The sequence below is a fragment of the Ictidomys tridecemlineatus genome, chromosome 2 (genome assembly GCF_052094955.1).
Source record: "Ictidomys tridecemlineatus isolate mIctTri1 chromosome 2, mIctTri1.hap1, whole genome shotgun sequence".
Taxonomy (NCBI): Eukaryota; Metazoa; Chordata; class Mammalia; order Rodentia; family Sciuridae; genus Ictidomys; species Ictidomys tridecemlineatus.
Window position 1 is genome coordinate 35,064,640 of NC_135478.1, and position 21,477 is coordinate 35,086,116.

At 37.0% G+C, this 21,477-nt stretch overlaps 1 protein-coding gene across 1 annotated transcript in view; it reads right to left on the reverse strand.

The window, feature by feature from the left end:
• Rarb (retinoic acid receptor beta) overlaps nucleotides 1-21,477 on the reverse strand; it is a 707,451-nt gene that overhangs the window by 478,233 nt on the left and 207,741 nt on the right. The window contains 1 exon segment of the mRNA XM_078038286.1: nucleotides 13,729-13,780. The gene's annotated coding sequence lies outside the window, so the exon portion shown is untranslated.

A 21,477-nucleotide genomic window follows, 5' to 3' on the forward strand; every position in this document is an offset into this window, starting at 1 on the left:
GCGCAAACAATATGTTCTGGATATGAGGTGTTGCCCAAAAGTGCATGTGTGAGACATGGAAGAATTTTCAGAAGTGAAATGATTAGATTATGGGAAATATGACCTAATCAGTGGGCAGTAACCATAGGCAGGTATGGAGTCACTGGATGAAGGAGGTCCCTGGAGGCATGCCTTTGGGATTTATATTTTGTTTCTGGTAAGCAGAGCTCTGCTTTCTGGTGGCTATGTCCTGAGCAGCTTGCCTCCTCCATATCCTTCTTCCATGCCTCACCTCATGCCCAGAGTAGCAAAATTGGTCATCTATGGACTGAGATGTCTGAAACCACAAGCCAAAATAAACTTTTCTTTCTCTGATTCTTGTCTGGAATTTTGGTCACTACAACAAAAAACTGACTGATATACATTGCGAATCAGGAAGTCTAATTCATAGGTAGGTAATGAAGAGGTCAGGATCTTTTCCCATTTCTACTCTACATAATCCAGTGTGGTTTCTAACTCACCAAGACCACTTACAGGCATCCTAATAAGTAAGAGATGCTATTTGCTTGGTTTTCAACATCTATCGTTCCCCTAGGATTTTCACTTACAGGAATTGCACTGATGCTATTTATTGCAAAGCAAATCACTGTGTGGCTTTCTAAAGCCCTTTGATGAAATATCCACAGAAGTAGGGTGCAAGGGTCAGAGGAGTTTGGGAAATGCTGGATACCCTGAGCTTACACTCAGTGGTTCATTGTGTAAGTAATACACATAAGGTTCTGAGAAACTCTTTGGTAGAAAAAAATGGTCACCTCTGGTTGGCTCAGTGTTTTTTCAAACTGTTTTGACCACCAAACCCATTCTGAAGGGCTTTCACTATCTTGCAGAATGAATATCCTGAGTTCTAGCCTTGAGACAGCATTGTGGAGATCACAAATTGATGATCTGCATTGCATTTATATTTTCAAACGAGTGACCACATACATTAAGATAAAAAGTGGGGAGAGAAAGGTACCCTGGTTGATCTAGGAACATGGGGCCTGCAAGCTCAGGTAGCTTTAAACTACTGTTTCTTTTGTGATGGATGTGATTCCTCTGCTTCATGACAGCTCTGACATTCCCTTTGCATTACTCCCAAATCACACCAGACATGTCCATCACTTGTCTAATCTCCATAGATACGTAACTTGGGAATTTTGTCCTGGGGAATCTTCATCATTTAGTTGTCCCATATACTCTTAGGAAAAAATAATGCCTACATTCTAGTGATAAGAAATGTCAGTACAGATGGACACCTTTTGTAGCAAGAAGTCCTTTCTATACATGCTGGACTTTATGAAAATAGACATCCCTAGATCAGAACATTGGCCTCCAAATGACCTTTATCCCTTTCTCTGCATCTGAAAGGCATAAAGCTCTTAAAATCACCTGGGGGTCTTGGGATGCTACCAGTTAGTTATCTCTATGAAGCAATTCACTTGTATTCCCCAGGAATGGACTTCCAATGAGATGGCTCCTCATTTCTGGTTTTGTATCTTTTTAGGCTCACATCTTCAGTGACTGGCTGCTCTGATGGTCCATGGGGTTCCAAAATACACTCTGTCATCTACTAAAAAAATGGCCCTGGGTCTACACTGCAGATCACCTTCATAGGGAAACCATTGGCTCTCCAGGATGAGTCCTTCGTTCCCATTTTCAAAAATATCACCCTTACTTTTTCTGAGCTAACATGTTGAACTGCTCTTAATGTTTTATCATTAAAAAGCTCTCTGTGGCTGAACTTATAAGATCAGTGCCTTGTCTAAATATTTTTCATTTTGCACCTTTTACCATTTTAAAAATGGCAGAGGTCAGTGTCCCATGATTCATTAACATCATTCATTATATTGTCACCAGAAATGATGTGACCTTATGGTCTGGACAGGAAGTCAAAGGACTATGGCTGCAAAGAAGGCATTTCCTGTTTATATTTCCCTCTTCTGGCAAGGAGGAATTTGAAGCAGGAACACCCCACACAACACCAACCACTCAGGTCAGGCAAGATACCTGGCTCACCACACAATGACTTGGCTGTGGAGGGAAAAGCACATTACGGGGCTCACTAGGCTGCTTTTGTTTCATCCATCTCTCAGATACAAAGAAGCAAAACATATTATATTGATACTTTTATGTTCTAGCCTAAGGAGATTGTTCTTGATCATCAGAAGTTAGTAAAACCATTTTCTCTGGTATAATAGACCTTGGATATGAACTGCGTGCTCACTACTGGCATTCATTCATACTACAAATATTTATTGAGCACCTACTAGTGGGCCAGTCACTCTTTTGGGTGCTGTGTAAATAATAGTGAAGAGAAGAAAACCTTAGCTTTCATGGGGTGGTCTTATTTTTAATAAGACCCTTAAATTATTTTAGTGATTCTACTTTGTCTGCATTTCTGTCGATAGCAATCAAGACGCAGACAAACACAATGGACCCCATCTAATGCCTGGATCCTCCCTAAAGCACCTTCAAAATGCAATGGAGACCACCCTGTTAGAACATTGACCACCCTAAGAAAGAAAGAAACAAGGAGTTCACTTTACATATGAAGTGACTTCAGGAACTGAAGAGAACAAACCTGGAGGATGTAAGCTCCATATGAAAAGTTGCTGGCTGCCTTGCACTTACCCCAGAGGGCCTCACAAGAATGAAATGATAGCACAGCACTCAGGTTGTGCCTAGCAAATATTTTTAGGCTATATAAATTTTAGCTACTATTAGTAGTCAACTACTGTATCCTCTGGGTTTGGGGTTATAGGTACTAAAATGTTTACATAATTATATTTATATCTAAAGATCTTTAATAATGGAATACTATCATATTCACACCCAGAAGGTGAGTGGAGTTTTATTTTGATCATCTCATCTAAACTCTTAGCAAAGTCCTTCATACCAATGATTCCTAGTTTAACTGACTATTGAATTGAATTAGAAAAGTGGCTCCAAGTCTCTTGAATTAAAACTTCAGATAAGTATCTCTTAGAGTGAATATGGTGGGCTAGATTACACCTACACAGTCCCCACCACCCTCAAAAGGACAGATTCAAGTCCTAATGTGATCTTTTTGGAAAAGGGCTGTTGCAGATGTCACTTTAATTTTTTTTTTTTTTAGTTGTAGATGGACCTTTATTTTATTTATTTTTATGCAGTGCTGAGGATCGAACCCAGTGCCTCACACATGCTAGGCAAGCACTCTAACACTGAGCCACAACCCTAGCCGCAGATGTCACTTTTAAGATGAGATTGTACTGGATGGAGGTGGGCCTCAGATCTAATATGATGGATATCTGACAATAAGATAGTCACGTGAAGACAGAGACATCCAGGAAGAAGGCCATACAGCAGATTAGAACAATAATTTTGCAAGCTAAGGAACTCCAGAGTTTGCTCCCACACAACCAGAAGCTATGAGGAGGCAAGGTAGGGTTCTCCCCTACAGGTTTCAGGATAAGAACGGCCCTCTTGGCACCTTGATTTCCGACTCTGAACCTCCAGAACCATTAGACAACACATTTCTGCTATTTTAAAGCCAAACAGTCCATGTCACCTTGTCACAACAATCCTAGGATCTACAGTCACAGTTTAACCTGAACAATTTGCATCAGTAGTTGGGTCAGATGGTCTTCCCATGCAGAGGCCAAGCCACAAAAAATGCACTGTTTATTTTGTAGCTAAACATTTGTGCATGCAATACATGAAGGGTCAAAACAGACGCGGTGGCCCCAGCATAAAGACGGCTCAATCATTTAATTTTCCCAGCCTCTCTCCTCTTTCACATGTTTCCTGAAGTACACCAGATAAAAACATCATGACAGTGTATATGCATGGAGCCTCACGGGCTGTCACAGCGCAATCCCACTGAGATTTACAATGCCCTCGCCTTGCGTAGCCAGGCAGGTCTTCGGTGAGACATGGGGGTATTTGAGGCCGAACTGGGAAACCAGACTGCTCTGGGAAATGAGACTGGTCTGGGAAGTTTCCAGAGTTCTCTGGGTGCCCTGAGTGTTCTATTCAATATGAAATCATTCCTTGTTTGGGTGGAAAGATGAAGTATATAAATTTGGTACGATATATGCCAGTTAATTCAACAAAATGTCAAACTGTCTGGGAAAGCCCTTAGAAAGGTTTACTTTCTGTGTCACCAGGGAACTGAGTGATAGGGAGGCGAGCATATGAAAATGAGGTTTTCTCTAACTTGTGCCTACAGTGAATAAATCAGTGGGATTTTTCAAGTCCCCTCGATATCAATGAGTTTATTTCATAAACAGGCAAGTATTTACGGACTCAAAACATGTCTCTCCAGTCTTTCCTCTCTTCCCATCCCAGTCTAATTTCTTGCATTGCATTCTCCATTTCCTTCCTTTGCATCATTGCCTCTCCTGAGCTTTGCATAACTCTAGGGAAAGACCCGACCGTGCATCTCCTCTCTCTTAGCTTCTAAAAGCCATGATGAGTGTGGGCAGTTTTGACTTTCTGATTTTTTTTTTTTTTTTTAAAGAAGATTTAGTCTCCCTGCCCTGAACTGGGTTTAGGGTAATTGTGTATCTGCTTGAGGGCTGAATGCAGTCTCTAGCCTTTTTCATAAAGTTTATGGCCCTGGTGCCCCTTTAAAGGTCTCATGTGGCTGATTGATAGGCTCATTTCTGATACTAACCATAAAGAATTGGCCATCGTGAAGATAAGCCGTTCCTCCCCTGAGCATTACAGGAGGTAAAGGCAGGCCGCCATTATAGATGACGCCACCATTATGGATGGTGCTTCTTTCCTCAATCAGATTCATCCTTCAGCAGCCCAGGCAGTGCTCTGTGCTGGGGGAACGGCACCACAGGACCTATCCCCTCAGTCCAGTCCTTTTAGTTAATGGGTATCTAAGGATTAAAGCATCATCATGGATGAGTGGAGAAAGCAACAGTTAATACTCCCTTTCATAACTTGTGTTAATTTTCTCTTGGTGCCATTAACCAAAGGAGTGAGCAGAATCGAAATTATGCAATGTCAACCTTTTTATTTAGTCTGAGTATTTCCCAGATGTTTCCACTTTAGATATTGCCTCCTTTCCATCTCAATCTGTCTTTTTCTCCTGAAGGTATCATTCATGTATCTCTTCATGGCATAAGTGTGGGAATGGGTGACGCTTACTTTTGCAACTTATATATTCTATACACTGAGCTGTCTTAGGTCAAAATAGCATTTGAATTCTTGAAGAAAGGCAAGGGAGGGAGGAAGGGAGAAAACAAGGAGAGAAGATACAGGTTAAAAGAGGGATGAGACACTTTGGGGATAGAGAGAGGGAGATTTTATGAATGTTTAATTCCCATGGAGACAGTTAATTTCCTAGAGGGAGGGGAGTTAAATTGTCCCTTGCCAAAAATGGACACAGACAGAGATGCTGCAGAAAGCTGATATAACCTGACAGTCTACTGCATGCAGGAAGCAAGGGGAGGAGGGAAGGAACAAAAGAATGGAAAGAAATAGAGCTGAAATAATAGAGAAGCAGGTTTGAGAAGGAAGGATTGTCACAAAGATATTTTTCTGGACACTTTTTATAGGATAGATAAGACACAAGGACTAGTGATATTAGAGTTAAGACATGGTCTATAAACATAAGAAACCCACTTCTGGATAATGGGAACATGAGAACTATACATCAAACTATTACATTTAAAGGACAAAGTGTAATGAAAGACATGTAGAAATGGTGGCCAACACCTATACACCCACACCTGTCGGGTTACTTTTCTACATTGCATCAAGAAATAGATCTTGTCACTCTCTGACTCAATGGACCACCTCCTCCATCTCAAAACATCCTTTTCTTGTGCTTTCTGTGTACCTCTCACTACTTCTTTGTTTCTTTTCAATCTCTTTGGCAAGCTGACCTTTTCTCCTCAGCAAATTCAACGTGATTTCACCAAGGTTTGGTCCTGTGCTCACTTCTCTTCTCCATGCTCTTAGGCTGTGCCATTCAACCTCCAGCTTCAATTACCTTTATTTACAATGCCAAGGGCCCTCAAAGGATCTCACCAGCTCTGCTTCCACAACCATGTAGAATGTTTCCCTCTCCCAGCCACCCACTCAGTTTTAGCACACTTGCTAATGGGTATGTGTCTATCTTTATCTGCCAGTTAGGACCTAGATCACTCTTAGTTGTGTGGCATTTTTATTGTTCAACATGGTTTGTGGCATGTATCCATTGGTTACTCAACTGATGACTTGGGGGAACAACCCACACTACCACTCCATATGCTGGTCGCTGGGTCTCTCTGCAGCAGCACTGTGAACACACAACCAGAGAAGTGAGCCAAGCTAGTTAATTAAAAGAATAGCTTTTCAGATGGTATTCTATTAATTATGAGAGTTTAAAAAGAAAATGAGATCAAAGGATTGGAGAGTCATCTCTTAGTGTCTACAGGGGTTAGTTTTAAGATCACTGTGGATACCAAACCTGTAAGGGTTTGAGTCCCTCCTATAAAATGGTGAAGTATTTGCATTTGATCTATGCATAACCCCTATACTTTAGATCATCTCAAGTTACTTATTATACCCAATACAATGCCAAGGCTCTATAAGTAGTAGTTGTACTATATTGCTTAGGCAATAATGGCCAAAAAAAAAAGTCTGTATATATTCGGTGCAATTTTAAAAATATATTTTGAATTTGTGGTTGGTTCAATCTGAGGATGCAGTACTCACAAATATGAGAGTTGATTGTATATGGCAATTAATAAAGATAATTTGAACTTCTAAAATTTTTTGTATCTTCAAACTTTTCTACAGTATATATAATTAGGGCTTTTGTGATTAGTTTTATGTGTTGATGGTGCGAGAAAGGTATGTGTGTACACCTTGTAAACACACACGTATGTGCACACACTAAAGCACACACACACACACACACACACACACACACAGCACTGAGACAGAAAAGAGGAATGTTAACTAGTAAGAATTCTACAGGTTGAAATACCAGGAGTGACAAAATTTTTTTTTCCCCAATACATTGTCTTGCCCCAATTCTTCCATAAACAGTTTCCCAAATTGCCTTTGTTTGTAAGTGAATTTTAGGGAGGAATAAGGCAAAGAGAAATTGTTTACTCAAATGGCCTGTCACTTCTTATTTTCAAGTATTAAAAACAGAGAAGTATTTACAGATACTAAATTTGATAGTAACATCATGTGCTCTCTCGAATTTTAACTCAGTAAAAAATCTTGATGATGAGTACCAGACACTGACATCCTAGTCAACTAATTGAAGCCATCAAAATAAACAACCCTTTATGAAAATGAAAATTGAATATCACAATGGAGAAATTGAAAGCATGTTTTATCACAGGCAATTTATTATCTGACGACCTTGGAAAACAACAGGAAAATTATGTTTCTCACATTAAACAGAAAAGGCAAGAGCTTCTTTAGGCAACATAGTAATTAGGGAAACTTGGTCATTCAGAAAGAAAGAATTGTGCTTATCATATGTGCTAGCACTGTCTGATTTCTTTCTTCTTTGCATTTGTTTGGGAAAATAGCATATTACTATGCCAATTAATGGATGACAGAAGAAAGCAGTACCAATTTATTTTCAAAATTTCTCTCTTTATTGCATAAAAGAGTGATCCCATAAAGCTACATCAAAAAGCCATCAAGGTGTTAAAACTACGAGGTGTGCCAGGAAATAACAGCATCCTTCTCCATTGGGGTCACAGCCAACGAACACCACTGCCTTCCATCCATGTATCAAACTCTAACATTGTTCTTCCTATGCACAGACAATGTGAGCTAGGTTAGTGTGGGCATTCACATCCTAGCTCCTCAGATATGGTACCAAATACCAAATACTCATTTGAGGGATTTCTAGTCTCTGTCCACCAGGATAAGAAAAGACACGGATTCTGGGCAGGCTGCAGGTGGAATTGTCATATTCATGCCCACATCTTGCTCAGGGTTACTGGTCATATGTATATCAACAGAAATCTTTACTAGAACATCTGGTCCAGCTAGTGAAAACGCTTCTATGTCCCTTGAATCAGTGTCACACCACAGCAGTGGTGCTCCTAGCTAGTGATGCTTATGTACTTTAACGATTCATTAATTTTGTCACATTACTTCAAAAACATTCTCTGAATAGCAAAACATATCCAGTTTTCTTTTAAAATGGACTGCCAACCCAGTAACTGGATTTTTAATGCTGATATTTCAGAAATCTAGCGTTTTGCAGAAGCACTACTTGATATATGCAAGAAGCGGATATAAACCAGGAGAATTCCAGATCGTTTGCAAAGGATTTTTAATAGCTAAAGTGGTTTAAAAAGCCCTCACAATAATGTAAGAGTGACAGCAGAAACTTTAACAAACATATAATGTTCTAGAATAATACTTAAAATCAAATGTAATTAAGTAGTTTGTTTTCCTGTTTTTCCAGTAAATGAACTCATCGACTGTGACATTTGTGTGGCTACCTTGGTATCTGACAGCATGTTTGAATGAAATATTCCTGAGTCTGGGAGTGCTCTGGAGTATGATTTTTAGAACTGCAAGTCTAGTGGGACAGAGAAACACAGAACCCTGCCACCTTTTAGCTTTGTGGTCTTAGAAACTTAGTTTCCTAAGATACAATTTGGAAAAAAAACCCATTTCCTTCTAGTACATAAGATACTATTATATAATAAGGGAATTAATTCTCTGCTATGTTTGACCACAGCTTTGGGTGAAGATCCCTCCTTCCATGTCCCTCTCCTGTCTCCAGAACAATTAACTACATGAGTCATAAACATCACTTAATAATATAAGGGAGTTCCCAGTGAATAATAAGCAAGAGTCCTTTTTGGGGGATTACTTACAACTGAACGTGAAAAAAAAATCTTTTTTTTTTTTTTTTTAAATGCTGCTTTTGATTGCTGATGTCATGGACTTTGGCAAGAATATTGCAGCTGTACATCAAAAAGATATTTTAGGAATAAGTCAGCATAAGAATAAAATAGAGCTCTCGTAAAATTGAGAGATCTCTTTTGTATCAAAGTGTATTTATGAGGTAATATTTCAACAGAAATGGAGAAAAAATGGAAATCCATTGCCATTATATTACTATTTTGTTGAGATGGCAATCTTATAATGAAATCTAAAATTCCAAATCTCATATCCTAAAGTGGATGCCTGCTTGCTTTAATCTTGGTTATCGTTATAATACTGAAGCAATCACCAAAATTAGCTTTGGCATTTACAAAAAGGCAGGCTAGGTTCAACTTCTCTTCTTTATGTAATCCCTTCTCTAGCTCTGTGGCTGCCCAAAGTTCAAGAACACTCAACTGCAACCAGAAATGGGGTAATGACTGTAATTTGGTATTTGGTACTTAAAGTCTTCCCTAATAGTTTTGATAAGTCACAAAGGTGTTCTGAATTCTGGTTTAGCTCTTCCAAACTATAATTTCTGAGATGATGCTTAGAGGTGAGAAGTAAGAAGAGGAACCAACGTTCTGTTTGATTGAGGCTGAATCTGAAGATGCGACCCTGTGATCCCTTACCTTTGGGTTCTGTTTCTTAGCCTGTGAAACAAGTATCTCGAACCCCATGGTCTATGGACCCCTTTGAGCCAAAGATTTTATGATTGTACAGAGTTTAAGCTATTCCTTAGGCTTCAGCTATTCAAATCCCACCTGATGAATTTTGCCTTCATGCAAGCAACTCTCACTGTCCTTAAGTATTTATTTAAATTTGCATACCTTTTTTAACCTTAATAAACATAGTTAAGATAGACAAGATAGATAAGTCATAGCACTGCCACCAATAGTACACTGTCTTCTCTTATCAAATAGAAGGAAAAGCATGCAAATGAACAAGACAGAGGCAAAATGGTGTCATTGAGTACTAGTTAATGGTGCAACCTAAGCAAATCTGCTAGTCTCAGCACTGGGATCTCTTGGTTACAAAGAGCTATAGCATGCAATGCCATTGAACTGCCTTTCTTTCCAGTACTTTTGGAGAACTAAAAGGGGAATAAACTAATTTCCTCACTACAGGACTTAATATGGTTTAAATCATTGCACTTACCACCTCTGGGAAAACTTTTTGTGACTACTAAGAGTGTTCTATGCTTTCCCACTTGACTCCAGACCCCTGAAGCACAGGCCCTGGTAACATTTCTTATACTTTGTCTCTGAGAAGCTGTCAGACATTGTCTTAAATTCACACAACTCTAATCTTTCTGTTGCCTAAAAAGTGACAGAAAAACTTCATGGGCTCTGTGAGCTGTGTCTCCCCAGTTACCTCATTGCAAATTTTGCAAATGTGCACTTGAAAAAAATCTTTATGGAGACATCATTCACATTACATGATACATTCGTTTCAATAGTTTCATTGTATTCACAGAGTTTTGCAACCATCACCAGAATCTAATTTTAGGATATTTTACTTTCCCACAAAAAAAGAAACCTCATACCTGTTAATAGCATTAAGTCCCCATCACACCGATCCTGGCCCCAACCCTAAGGAACCAACATTCTATTTCCAGTCCTTATTAATGTGCATGGCCCGGACCTTTCTTATAGATCAAATCATAACAGTTACGTGTTATTTTGTGGCTAGTCTCTTTCACTTAGCATAGTGTTTTTAAGGTTGTAATTTTCTATTGGTACTACATTTCTTTTTAATGCCAAATCATATTCTGAGTTAAGGAAATACCATGTTTTTATTTATCCATTCATCAGATGGTGGGCATCTGGGTCATTTCCCCTTTTTGATTATTAATGAATACTGCTGCTACCAACATGTGTTGAGGAGTTTTGTGTGGATATCTGTTTTCATTTTTCTTGGTTATGTTCCTAGAAGTAAAATTTCTTGAAGAGGTGCATTTTTCATGAAAACTTTGGGAGTGATACATCAAAACAATTTTGCAAGCAAGCATTGCAAGCATAAAATAATCCAATGTATCTGTTTTCTTATTGTTCTACTTTTACTCCTCTACTTTCCATGTTTATCTGTTTTGTGTGAAAAAAACAAACAAAGCAAAAAAGCACCTATAATCAGAACATGTATTAAAGATAATTGAAAACAAAATGGGTCATCTACCCACATAGTCCTCTAATTTCATACCAGAAGACAAGTATTATTAAAACTGTTTTGTTTTTAATAAAAATAAGATTATATGCTATTTAGTAAGCTTGCATTTTTCCCTTCCTATGGATGTATTTGCATTTTACCTGACATAGATTTATTGCATTTTAATAAAAATTATAAATTAATTCATGATATCAATATCATGACTTATTTAACCATCCTTCTATTTTATTTTTTCTGTTATAAAGCACAACAAACATCTTGAACATATTGTATCTTATGAACCTGAGCAACTGTACAGATTTCCTGAGAAGTGAGGCAGTTGGGTTTTAGGATGCCTAAACTTAAAATTTTAATAGATATTGGACATTTTTCATGCTAGAAAAAGTTATTTACTCTATATTCTCACTAACAATGAGTAAGTACAGATTTCCTTATGGCCTTGCCACTGCTAGATATTATGAAGGCCACAATTACAAAACATAGTTTTTATATATATTCAAATGTTAGTGTGCTTGAATACTTTTTCACTTTGTATATAGGTCATTGATATTTCTGCTGAGGACATCCAATTCATAGCATGTGGCTATTTTTCTACTGAGTTGTTTATATTATCTTTAATGGATTTGTCTGCATAAATATGTTCTATTTTTGTTTCTAAAAATGTTTTAGCTTTATTTTTCCTTTGCCATAAGGACATTTTATATTTTTATGTTCCCGATTTTCTCTTCACTGATTCTGATTCTACTATTATTTTCCTGTTAAGTTGAAGAAACATTTTTATCCCATGTTAAAAATCCCTATATTTAGATTTCCTTCTGGACTATACTCTGTTCAACTGACCTCTTTCTTTAGCCAGTGCCAAAATATTTTAATTACTTAAGCTTTATTAGAACATGTGCTACAGTATTAGGTTGGGCAAATTGGTTTTGCAAAAATGTCTCAACTATATTCATATACTTATTCTCACAAATGAGCTATTTATTAACTTGAACCACTTAACAATTTTTCTCTAAATTATAAGCCACAGGCATTATTAATAACACTTAACTAAAATAAAATACTATTTTCTCCAAAATATAAAGTTAAGGGGATCTAAATATTGGTGTTAAGCTGCAACAATAAATTAATAGAATTCTTACTGCAACAATAAATCGATAGAATCATTTCAGTTTACTTTTAAGTTTGGATGAAAGAATCTAAGTCTGGACTCTTGAGAAGAAACAACAGAAATAGAAGGAAGCACTCGATGTTCAAATCTTGAAGTACTCAACTGAATGCATAACTACACCAAGCACAGAAGACAACAAAGCCATCTAGTCATAAAAAATACATTAAATTCCAAATGAATTAGAAAAGGCAATAAAGTTATTTGGAACTGCTATAGAAATTCTACCCTAAAAACCAATGGAACTCACCAATGGGGTCACTCAAAGATTAAATACAAATATGATTACAGTAGGAGAAATTTATAGTTAGGCAGCATTATATTCATTTCTTATTTTCTCTCAATACATTTTCATGTTTTTCTTTAATATTCTTTGTACATACTTATCTTCCCAATAAAAAATAATGAAGGAAATGATGGGCAAATGAAATTTCATTTTCACCGTAATTAGATTTCCCTTCTCAAAAATATTCTATCTTTTTAAATCACGACGAATTAAACTATAGTGTTTCCTTTATTGTAAAATTTCCATGCCACGCAAGTTAATCCTTTCTCAGGAAACATTAGGACCATCCTGGTGTAGTTCTATCTACCCAACCTTTGCCAGCAAAGTTTGAAACACAACTTTGAAGGGGATCTATTTCTTAGAAGCTTTGACTTATTGAGATAACAGTAAATGCAGCCATTCCTTCTTTTGTCCAAATGTTTCATCCATGTGAGTCCATAAATTTTGGTTTACCCTCATCCTACAGTGAAGAGAACATTCATTCCTAACTACCCATATGAATTGCATAAATCATTTCATTTAATTTTTAAAATAGCCGTGGGATCTTGAGTATCAGTGCCCGTACTTTATACATGAGGCTACTGAGCCTACTTACCTTATCCAAGGTCAGACCTAATAAAGGAAACTCAAACCTGGTTTCCTACTATCAATACCAGGGATGTAAACCATGCTTCCTCTGCAACCTTCACGGTATACTTAAGCGATTTAATTTTCCTTCTATGTTTCAGAAATCAGCAAAGTACAACCTACAAGATAAATGTTGCCTCCTGCCTTTATTTTTTATATAAAGTTTTATTGGGACATTGGCACACCATTTGTTTACATATTTTCTGTAGCTGCTTTTGCAGTACAACAGCAGAGAGCTGTGGTTGTGAGAGAGACTGTGTCCACAAGACCTGAAATGTTCACTCTCTGGAACTATAGAAGTAGTTTGTCAGCCTCTGCTCTATTTCACCTACATGTTAGCTGAGAGAGTAGAAGACATTCTATAGCTATCTAAGATACACACAAAAAGACAGTGTCCGTAATATTTTTTTCATGTAGTATAATTTCATTTTGTGGAAAAAAAGAAAACTGGCATACACACAAACAAATACACTTTTAAAATGTAAATAGCAAATTATGTTTGAACTTGAGGTGTTTGACTATAGGGAAATTTCATATTTAGATTTTTAAAAATTAATTGATTTCTGCTGTTACTTACCGGGTTTGGATCTTTGAGCAAGTCACTTCATCTCTGCAGCATGGTATTTCACCTATAAAATGAGAGGCTTGATTAGACAGCCTTCCAAATTTCTTTTAATTCTAACATTCTGTCACTGAACTTGACATAGCCACTCCATTTTCTTAGTATCATTTAATTTTGGTAACCACTGGTAATAGGGAAAGATGTTTGCCAGGGTTCCTGTGATTTTACATTTTCCATTTATCATTTCTAGCAGAAGGCATACATAACTCACTTCTTTTAGATTGTGCTGCTTTAATCTCCTTTGAGGGACTAGGTACAGGACTTGTGAGATGCCACCAGATTTATCACATTCAGCCTAAAAATAGGTTTCTCAAAGATCACAGCAAACTCTGATTTGGGGCGGGACAAGGAATTTTCTATTTTGATTTTCTTCTTTAAATAGGGCTTTTTATTGTATCAATTCTATTACTTGTGCTCTCTTTTAATACATTGATCTGCTTTTTCTGAACAGTGTGACCTTGAACTTTGTCTTCAGAATGCTCCTATTCTAAGAAGTTTCCATTTCCTCTAAATTTGATTGTTTCCAGTTTTATTGCAAAAACAACATCATGAATATTAGAGCACCATTAAATATATATTCTAATTTCACAAGAAATAGGAAAGTATAGAACACTGTTTTTTTTTTTTTGAGACATTTTGTGGCTGTTGAAATGACAATGTTAAAAATCAAATCAAGTACCTAGTAAAAGTGAGGTATGGTCAGAGTGTGCCTGTTTCCGTAGAGTGGAAATCTACAACACTGTGGGCTTGGTGGGGGATATTTTCATCATATATCCAAAGCCTCGAGAGTTTCACCAAGCTATTCCACTCTGAGGAGTGTGCCCTGAGGAAATAATTAAAATAAGAAAAGAGAGAGGCTTGCCCTAGTATTTATAAAAGTAAAAAAAAAAAATGGAAATAATTTAAGTATACATAAATAATGGCTTGAACTAACTCAATTGTGACATAAAAAATTAAATATTATGCAACCATTGAAATTATATTATAAACATGTAAAATATCATGAGAAAAAGGTTCCTTCTAGAAAGTGGGAAATGACTATAAAAATCATATGTGTCCTAGAATGTTATTTCTTGTACAAATGTTTATGATGCATGTGACAAAAAACAACTGAGAGATACTGGGCAAAAGGTTAATACTAGTTATCTCTTGGTGGTAGAATTACCAGTTAATATTTTGATTTTTTTTTAACTTTGAAGTTTTTTTCTGTGTTGATCTCATATTATAGTACTCTAACATTTAGAAGTCATGAATTATAATTTTGTATGTCTAGATATGACCACTCATAATCCGACTATTCAGAACCAATCATTTCAAAAGTTCAAGAAACATTGTTTTATTAGAAATAATTTTGATCCACTGCATAATGAATAGTTTTTATTTGTATAGAATAAAAATTATTAATAATGAACCACAAAGAGAATAAGATAATAAGATCACCTCCCCCTCAAGCCTTCTCCTTCTTTGTGGAAGCTCAGTCTTTCATTTCCTAATTTTTTTTTTCCTTTTTCTGCAATTTAGAGCAATTGAATTTCTTTGCTTTTCACTTGGTTTTGGTTTACCCACAAAAGTTCCTTGAGGGCAAGGACTGTATTTTAATTTATTTTTTGGCTCATTTAGTACAGATCTCATTAAGTATTTGTTCAATGGGAAAAGATAAAAGAACAAAACTATGATTTTTTTTTTTAACAACTTAAAATCCAAAGTCATTAGTTTGGAAAGATCCTGTAACCTGTGTGGCCCAAGGTAAAATCCTCCCTGAACCCCTTGGAACTGATACAACCCAATCACACAAAAGCCAAGGGAGCTCTATCAACATCCAGTGTGTTGATGAAAAACAAGACCATCAATCTTGATGATTTAGGCAAAGTTAACCTTCTTTACCTGGACTGTCATTATTTAATTTTATGCCTTTAAAAGATTGCTTCTGATAAATCAGCCATAATCAAAACTTTGAACTCTAAATATAATTAACCAAATGGCAACCCAGTGCCATTTAGGTGAAAGTTAATGGACAGAAAGTTTACGTTCCAAGTCAATTTTTATAACCTTGGCAAAGTAGAAGTGCATAATTAAAGGCTGGCTTGGGTGGTGTGAAGAGGGAAATAGTTTAGAGAAAAGAATAAAATAGAATGCTAATTGTTCAGAATGGTATCTTTGTATCATCTATAAAGAGAGGTTTTTCAGTCTAAATTAATAGTATAGGCAATCTATTTTTTTTAAGCAACTAGATAAATCATTCTTATCTGGGTAATAATTCAATTTCCTTAAGAGCTCTTTTAGAGGACTTTATTGGTCAAGCTGAATACATTGTCCATGATAAAAATATTAAATTGCTTTTTAAATAATGGATTAATTCAAATAATTGTCCAATGGCAAGAGATTAAAAACATTTGGATTAATCTACTTCTAGTAAATCTGAATAAAGGTTCATGATATTCTTAAATTATAAAAGCAAGCACAAATATAATTAAAAGGCCAAGAGACTGAAAGAATAGAAGTCTCTCTCAGTTTTCCTTTGAAGTTGCTCTCATCCCATAGGGTCCACAAATGAGCAAGCCTTTCCTATGCCAAGTCTCCAAAACAAAAACCCAAAGTGGAAAGTTTCTGAATTAGCTGGCACAGCAGTCGTCAAGGCAAGCCAACCTCAATTAATTGAGGCTTTATTTTTGTACCTATTTTTGATTATGATTTTTCTAAGAGATTAGGAATTTAAAATTCAGTCTCTAGGATAAGTATTTTGTTTTGAATTTTAAACAGGGAAAAGGGGTTAGGATACCAAAGGCCAACCCCTTTCTCAAATATAACTAGAAAACTTAGATAACCCCAAGTCTCTTAATGATGGAGCTTCTTACATTAAGTCATAATGTGTACACAAGAACGTTACTGCAAAAGATTCCTAAAACTCCATTCCTACTGGTTTGTAACTGCCAACAAGAGCTATTTTGTGTGTTGAATGCAACAAGCATGGAAGTATCTGGCACACACATTTAAAATGCTTAAATGAAACAGCAGGATCACTCAGGCTCAGCTCATAAGCACCAAGACTAGAAGTGAAGGCTTTCAGTGATCTGTCTTATTACAGAAGGCAAGAGAAATTCCAAGGATGTCCTGGTACACAGGGTTGGGGCTGGAGGAGCACTAGAGAGTGCTACCATGAAATACAATTTTGGGATGATTTAACAAGAAGAGCTCACATTCTGATGGCATGGTTTATTTTAAGGCTTAGTAATTAGTGCTATATTCAATCAATTCACATGAACTTTACTGGGTTACTGGCCATTAAAGAGGTTTTTCTCTAATGATTGTGAGGAGAGGCAATAGAGGGATTGCACAATAGTATTTTATCTTTAAGAGACAAATAGCATACTCTTCTTAATAATTAAAAGATTTCTATCCTGCCAAAATGTACATGGCAAAATGGTCAGCAAAGATAAGGTTTGTAAGAGGTGTCAGAGAATAGTACAGATTTAAAATATGACAACTAAACTCCAGATTCAAATACTGATTTTTAAAAATTTGTTCTAATTAGTTTTACATGACAGTAGAATGCACTTTGATACATCATACACAAATGGAGTATAATTTCTCATTCTTCTGATGGTTTATAGGAGAGAATACAATTCCAACATTTCAGAGAAAGTGAAAGGCACTAAGTTTTCCCAGTTCCTAGAGTCAAAATTTGGGGGGGTGGAGGGGAGAAGCTGCCAGGTTTCCCCACTATTAAAAACATCCATTATGTAAGTGCACTAGTGGCATTAAAATCTAGCATTTTCCTAACTTTTGAAAAAAGCCTAACAGTATGTTGGGCACTTCTGTTCACAGGAATGCATTAAAATTTATTTTGCTCCTTTTGATGGCTGTATAGAATTTTATTGCAGAGTGTTTCTTTGAGGGATGATCAGAATGTTCTCATCTTCTTTGTGCTGGTAGTGACACAAGGGTGTTTGAGTGCCCCAAATTCAAGGAGATAAGCCTTTCAAAATGATGCATTTTATTTGATGTAAATTGTGGTTCAACAGAGCTGGTTTAAGAAACTTAATCCCTCTTTGAAATTTGCACTTTGGCCATGTAAAATAAGTAAATAAAGCAAAAAAAAATAAGGTTTGTATTCTCTTATTTTACATACATGTTTATATAATTTAAGCATATATATATACACACACACATATTATGCAATGCACTGAGATACATGTAAATACATGTACTGTATATGAGTGTATTTACGTGTGTATATATATCATATACATATACACAAATATGTGTAAGTATACAATTTTATTACATTGGAACTTACTAGTAATATAATCTAGCGCTCTGGAACAGAGTCCTAACTTTTATCCTAAAAAACTTTTGTGTGTGTTAACTGGGGATCAAACCCAGCAAGACCTCACACATTCTAGGCAAACTCTCTTCCACTGAGCTATAACTTCAGCAGAGTCCTAACTTTTAAATATATGGTAAGAATTCAGTGGAATTCATGTACTCTTCACTATAAACAGTAGTCTCCCATTATCTGCAGAAAATACATTTCAAGGTGCCCACCCAGTGATGTCCAATACCTTGAAGAGTACTGAATGCTATATGTTCTATATGTGTACACAACAATACTAGATATTATATGTATACAGATAATATGTATGTGTATGTACCCCCCCATACACACACCTATGATAAAGTTTGATTTATGAATGAAACAAGATATTATTAATGATAACTTATGGTAGACCCCAGCAACCTCCACATGCAATGTTTTTCCCTCAAGTTGAGAACATTTTACCTTTTTATTAAAGGCAGCACTTTTTGATTTCTCTCTGGCATCCAACTTGCCAGCATCACCACTCTTGCACTTTGGGGCCATGTTTAAGTAAGACAACTGTTAGTTAAACACAAGTACTCAGGGCCACAGCTATTGATCTGATAACACAGATAGCTACAAAATGACTAACACACCAGGTACAGTTTGGATACATTGGAAAATGGAACAATTCATATTCTAGGACAGAGCAGAATGGCCACTCATGGCAGTATGCCATTTAAGAACGTATGAATTACTTCTTCACTTTACATTTAATATATTTGGACCACAGTTGATCGCAGGTAACTGAGACTTCAGAAACAGAAATTGCAGATAAAGGGTAATGACTGCAACCTTCTGTGTTCTGGGACGTTTTGAACCTATGTCCAAACTGTATTTATGCACACCTTAAGGCATGTAGACATTCATTGTTGGTAACTCATAGGCTACTGGGCAAATTGTGTTCACAAGTGTATTTTGTGGGTGGCACCTTCAAGACTGAATTTCATCGCTTTTAGATGGGAGTATGACTCTGGGGTTTCAGGGTCTCTCTACTCCCCTGCTGCCAAAGATGGGGCCATTCAAGAACTTTCTTTCCTTCATGTTATCTGCCTGGCCTCTAAAGGCAATTAAGATGGTACCTCTTCTCATTTTATTCCTCACTTAGACTGCCTACCACATACTGAGCCTTTCTGACCAGCCTGTTTTCGGCAGAAAATTGGTTTCTTGATCCCTGAAAAATCCCTCTTTAAATATCAAGTTCTGAAACAAGAATGCCAGAAGTTGAGCATGGCTTCCCTGCATGGTGGTAGTGAGTTTGTCAGTGTCGCCACCGATTGTTAAGACCAAACTGTCCCCAAAGCATTTAAAGATACCCGGAATCTCACACGGCTGATATGGCAGATGCCATCTCACCATCTCACCACAAGCCCAGTTCCTTATGCACTCATCCACCCAACAGCCAGCACCTGTGACTCTGTTGGTGCATGAGCGCACATAAGAGATATAAACACAGCAGCTTCTTGTCCCAATGGTTCTCAGGGGTGCCCTGAACTAACTCCAGAACAGAATGGAACCAACGTTACGTTCTGCATAACTTTGTGGGAGACCACCCCCCTGTTTGGCCTCAGTTCTTTTCCAATCCCTCTTCACCCTTTTCCTCATCACCTTCCCTGAAACCTCATCACAAGATCTTCTTCCAGGGAAACTTAACAGAGTTTCCAAAAGGGACAAGGAAGAGGGCTAATGGGTGACTAACTCTTCCCGAGGCCCGTATTATTCCATTAAAATGGGCAGGTTGGGATTTATACATACAGATGCTCCTCAACCTAGAATATGGGTAGGTCTTGATAAACCCCTTAGTTGAAAACACATTCAATACATCTGCAATGCTTGGAATGTTCCCTCCAAAGTGCATGCTGAGATTTAATTTGCCACTGGGATGGTATTGAGAGATGGGAACTTCCAGAGGGAGTTGATTGTGAGGGCTCTAGATTCACAAGGGTAGTGCCATCTTCAAGAAGTGGCTCTGTTGGGCTGGGGATGTGGCTCAAGCGGTAGCGCGCTCGCCTGGCATGCGTGCGGCCCGGGTTCGATCCTCAGCACCACATACCAACAAAGATGTTGTGTCCGCCGAGAACTAAAAAATAAATATTAAAAAATTCTCTCTCTCTCTCACTCTCTCTCTCTAAAAAAAAAAAAAAAAAAGAAGTGGCTCTGTTATGGAAGTGAGTTCTCTCTCCTGCAGGTGTTTTCTCACTCCCACTCTCCTTGTTTTGCACTCGTCTTTCCACCATATTATAATGCCACATCAAGCCCTTGCCAGTTGTTGGCACCATGCTTTTGGACTTCTCAGCCTCCAGAATGGTGAAAAATATTTTCTTTTTAAATTTACTGGTTTCAGGTATTGTGTTAGAGCAGCAAGAAAGAGACTAAGACAACACCTCACCTACTAAGGGTCATATCTCAACCTAGACGACCTTAAGCATGTTCAGGACACTTACACCAGCATACAATTTTGCAAAATCGTCTAACACAAAGTCTATTTTGTAGAATATTGAATATCCCAAGAATACTATTGAATAGATGTAGCAAAAAAAAAAAAATTACACCACTGGCAACCCAGCGCTACGTAGTTGTTTACTCTGTGATTGTGAGGCTGACTGGGAACTGTGATTTGCTGCTACTGCCTGGAGTCTTGAGTATGGTACCGTGCCCAGGAAAAGATAAAAAATCCTAACTCAAAGTATGGTTTCTACTGAATGTGTATCACTTTTGCTGCATAGTAAGGGTGAAAAATCTTAAGTCTGAACCATACTAAGTTGAGGACTGCCTGTGTATTGTAATTTCAATTCTTAAGGGCTCTCAATCCATAAATCAGTTGCACAGTGATGCATGTTGTCAATAGCTGAACCATTCATCAAATGCATGTACAGTTCTTGACAGCAGGTACTCCGTGACAATGCCAACTTTGTAACAATATGCAAAAGTTTTCTATTGCTCTCAATAAACTCCGGAATATCTCACAAGGTCAGCTCCATCTTTTGCTTTGCTTTAAATACAGCAAATGACAGGATTAATGTACAGCCCCCAAATCGCAACATAAATATGTCTTTAAATTTTTAAATAATATTTCCGAAACTTTGACTTTTAATTTGTTACTCTTGAGAATTGCTTTCTGGCAAAAGCAGAATGAATGAATGCTAATGATGTAGAAGATCCTGGTTCAGAGACTGGCATTACAATTTTCTAATCTATGAAGTATTTAAAGACTGATGAGACAGTACATTATATCTGCATGGTAATTTAGTTCAGAAGTTCACAATTATTTTATTTTCAATATTAATTGCTTTTGTCTCTCAATAAATGACTCTGTAGGAAGTGGAATTCAATTTCATTCATTTTCA